Consider the following 4901-nt stretch of genomic DNA (forward strand, 5'->3'; position numbering starts at 1 on the left):
ACCATGCGGTTCGTATACCCGATTATCTCCCACGCCCGCCCAGAATGACATTGTCTTTCATAATTTCAGCTAGACAATAAATCACCTTTTAACTTTCTCCGAGATCAACAAAATTGCATGGCTTGTACGGAGAGCTCGCTTCAATTTGCGACATGTGATGAGGCAGCTAATACATAATGTTAGAATACAATATAATGAAGTTTTCCTAAATATTGCCCGATTACCGCGCAATCCCCGTCACCCCATGGCTGCCACCTTTGATGCATGCCTTCTGAGAAGAGTTCATTTATGTTGCAACTGATACTTTAATGAGTTAGCAAGCTTAGGATGCTTCAAAGACCTTTCCGAACATTATATATATATATATTCTAAAGGTGTTTATTTGGCAGAGCTCGAAGCAGCACAATGCCAACCGTCAGGACAGCTACAGCTTCCAAGCACGAGAGCCGCTGCCGAGCAAGAGCGCTCGGCCCCCTAGCGTTTTGATCCAGTAGCGCTGAACCCACTAGCGTCCCTCTTCGTTAAAATTACCCCCGGGAGCGATAAGGGAGCCGAGCGGCAACCTAACAGCTCATCACGATGAGCGGGTCGTAGTAAGGCTTTAGACGGTCGACATGGACAATGTCTCGTCAACAGCGGCGCATGTCTGAAGATGGCTCAACATATTGTACATCACACAATGTACATCAATGTACATTGAAAGCTTGTCGCCGGGCGTACGGTTGAAGCATTCTGTGAGGCCATTCGTTTGAGGGTGGTACGCCGTAGTTGTGCAATGAACAACGTGGTACACTTTGAGAATGGCTTCAACTATTTCCTACGGGAAGACGCGTCCGCAATCGCTGAGCAGTTCTTGAGGTGTACCATGCCGCAGACTGAATAGACGAAGCAGGAATGAGGCAACCTCGCGCGCTGTATAGCTGCCGGGATGGCTGCCGTTTTGGCGTATCGTGTGAGGTGATCGACTGCAACAATGGCCCAGCGGTTACCAGCTGATTTCAAATGAAGTGGTCCATACAGATAGACTACAACGCGGCCAAACAGCTGGTTAGGGCAGGATAAAGGCAGCAGACCAGCTGGCGAGAGCCGGGGTAAAGGTTTTCAGCACTGACACTCCGGGCATGAGCGAACGAACTTTGGAACGTAGTTGTACATTCCTCCCCTTTAATTGCGCTGTAGGAGGAACTGGTAGGTTTTGAAAAGTGCCGTGTGTGCACACTCTAGATCAGAGTGGAACAATGCGCAGATTTCAGAACGCAGGCTTCCAGGTACTACTAAGAACCACTGGCGGCAGTCAAAGGTGTGATTGCGTCGGTGAACCAGGTCGTCGCGAATGGCGAAATGGCGAGCTTGACTGCGCAGTGGACGAGTGGTTGGATGCGATGACGGATCAGTAAGAAAGTCTATGATGGAGGCAATCCTGGGGTCCTTGCGCTCCTCGGAAGCAATTGTCCCAATTTCGATGGAAGAAACGTCAAGCTGGGATAGTAAGCAGCAGGCATTGTCGTCAGGCAAGGGAGAAAGTGAGAGAACTTCAGCGTCAGCATGCTAGCGTCCGTTGCGGTACAGTACGCGCATATCGTAATCCTGCAAGCGAAGTGCCCAGCGGGCGAGACAGCCTGAGGGATTCTTCAATGACGACAGCCAGCATAGTGCATGGTGGTCAGTGACGAAATCAACGTGCCGACCATACAGATAGGGCTGGAACTTAGTAAGCGCCCAGATGATCGCAAGGCATTCTTTTTCCATGACGGTGTAATTGGTCTCGGCTTTAGTAAGCATACAGCTCGCATATGCCACAATATATTCAGGTAACCCCTGTTTGCGCTGTGCTAGGACAGCGCCGAGGCCAACACCGCTGGCATCTGTGTGTACCTCAATAGGTGCCGTTGCGTCGTGGTGGTCCACAATGGGAGGAGACGTCAGCAAACGACAGAGCTTTGCGAATGCTTCGTCGCACTCGGCCGACCACGAATGGAGCTGTCCGCTGCTTCCAAGGAGCTTCGTCAGGGGCGATATGACGGCGGCGCAATTACGAATGAAGCGCCTGAAGTAGGAAGATACGCCTACGAAATTGCGCAGTTCTTTGACGGACGTCGGTTTAGGTAATTCGGTGACGGCACGAAGTTTGGCCGGATCGGGGAGGATTCCATCATTCGAGACGACGTAACCTGAAATCGTGAGCTGCCGCGCCGCAAATCGTCACTTCTTTAGGTTCAGTTGTAGGCCAGCGTTTATTAGGCACGTCAAAACACGCTGGAGGTACTGAAGGTGCGTGGTGAAGTCAGGGGCCAAAACAACAACGTTCTCTAGGTAACATAAACACGTGTGCCACTTCAAACCACGAAGAACTGTTTCCATCACGCGTTGAAAGGTTGCTGGCGCATTACAAAGTCCAAACGGCATGACGTTAAATTCGTATAAGCTGTCGGGTGTGACAAAGGCTTTGTTCGGCCTATCGATGTAAGCCATGGGCACTTGCCAATAGCCGGAGCGTAAATTTAGGGATCAAAAGAATTAAGCTCCTTGTAGGCTATCGATAGCGTCATCGATTCGCGGTAGTGGGGACACATCTCTGCGAGTGATCTTGTTCATGCGCCGATAGCCTAAACAGAACCGTACAGAGCCGTCTTTTTTCCTAACAAGGACGACAGGAGATGCCGATGGACTGTGAGGGTCGGATCACTTCGCGGCGAAGAATTTCGTCCACTTGCTCATTAGTTAATGTTCTGCGGCAGAGACGCGCTATGGGCGTTGCCACAATTGCGATTGGGAGGTGGTGTCAATATGGTGAGTGACAGCAGACGTCCGATCCAGGGAATGTTGCCCAACATCAAAAGAAGAATGAAATTCTAAGATGCGAAGAACCTGAGAACGCTGAGCTCGGGTGAGGCCATCGGCAATTGATGAATCGAACACACCTGTGGGCAAAGGGTCGGACGTAGATTCAGAACCGAACATGCTGTAACTGGCGCAGGACGCGCCTCGGGAACACCCGTAATTTGTACGGCGTCGAATGCTCTCACATAGCCAAGACATTCGCCTTGAAGCAGCATCACAGGCTATGAGAAGGGGTTACAGACGAAAATAGCTGTGGAGTTTCATTCTCACTGTCACAAAAAGGTAGCAGGAGACCTTTTCGAATATAAAATCGGCCAGACGGAGAAAGTAGTGCGGCGGCGTCAGAGAGGCTGCTGCTATTCATATAGACAATCATTGGCGAGTTGGGAGGCATGGTGGTGTCGTGCCTGACGAGTAGTTTGTTCGCAAAAGAAGCATTATCGGCAAGCGTCATATCTGAAATCGGCGAGAGTTCTAGTTTGGCTCACGCGCAATGAATGACGGCATTGTGGCGGGCGAGAAAGTCCCACCCCAGGATAACTTCGCGCGAGCACGATGAAATAACAATAAATTCGACGGCGTATACAACGTTCGCGATGAGAACACGAGCGGTGCACGCCGCTATCGGGTGAAGACGCTGTGCGCCTGCTGTGCAGAGGCAGAATCCAGCAAGGAGGGTCGTGACCTTTTGAAGGAAGCGACAAAGCTTTGCGTCCATAACTGATAAAGCGGCTCCGGTGTCCACGACGCCATATGTGCGCACACCATTAATTAACACGTCTATCACATTGGTCGGGTTACGTTGAGGACTTTCCAGTTTCGACGGCGTCGCCGCCCTTGCCTCATGGACTGCGACGATTAGTTTTCCTCTTGCCAAGCTACGGGACAAGGCCGCATTGGTGATGTGGAGCACCAGCGTGGAAAAGTTGAGCGGCGGATGTTGGCAGACCGGCGAAATGTTGGGGACGCAGCCCGAGGTTTGTCGTCGTAATATGGGCGCGGTGAAGCTACCATACGGCTGGGTGCATATGGGGTAGCGCTAGGCGACTGCATGCGACTACAGTGGCGTGGGACGTGGCCGGCATAGCCACACTCAAAACACATCGGCCAATCGTCCGCTGTACGCCACCGAGTCGCTGCGGCAGCTCCCATCCATGTGGGAAGATGCGTTCGATGGGGCGGCTAGTGAAGTGATTGCATGGCAGGCTGTTGTCGCGGCATAGCTAGGACTTCGGCGTACGTGAGAGGTCCCCGTTGATTGAGTTGTTGGGACTGGGTGACGACTTCTGCGTAGCTGAGTGGCGCAGCCGTCGGGATCTCTTGGAGCCTGGACATGACTTGGGCGTAGCTGTGAGTCACAGCCGCAGGGACATGCTGGTGGGGCTCAGACAAAACCTCGTTCATTTCTTGCTCTATGGCGCGACGAAGCGGAGGCGCAAAACTCGGTGTTGGCGCGTGTACTGGCAGTGGCAGCGGATGTGCAAAATCTATGAATCAGAGTTGCCGGGCAACTTTCTCGCGGACGAACGCCTTCATTTCTGCGAGTAAAGCTGCCTGGTCGTATATGGTAGCCAAACCAGCGAGGTGTTCGTCACGCGGTAGAGATCGACGGGTCAATCACCTCTGCCTGCGGAGTTCTTCATAGCTCTGGCACAGTGTGATAATTTCGGCCACACAGCGAGGATTTTTGGCCCCCAACGTGTTAAATGCGTCATCCTCTATCCCCTTCAGGATGTTTTGGATTTAATCAGACTCCCCCATGGTCGAATTGGCTTTCCGGCATAGGTCAAGGACGTCTTCAATCGAACTGGTGAATGTTGTGCTCGTTCTCGCAAACGCTGCTCGGCACGCATCCTTTGAACAGCTGGGCGACCAAATATATCGGCAAGGGAAGTCTCACATTCGGACCATGTGTGCAACTCTGCTTCATGGTTATTATACCCCAGGCTGGACGCACCAGCGAGGTAGAACAGAACATGGCTCAGTTTGGCCGCTTCGTCCCACTTGTTATGGGCACTTACCCTGTCGTACGCCGGGAGCCAATAGCCCACGTCAGTATT

This window comes from Dermacentor andersoni, chromosome 5 (assembly GCF_023375885.2).
Source record: "Dermacentor andersoni chromosome 5, qqDerAnde1_hic_scaffold, whole genome shotgun sequence".
Lineage (NCBI taxonomy): Eukaryota > Metazoa > Arthropoda > Arachnida > Ixodida > Ixodidae > Dermacentor > Dermacentor andersoni.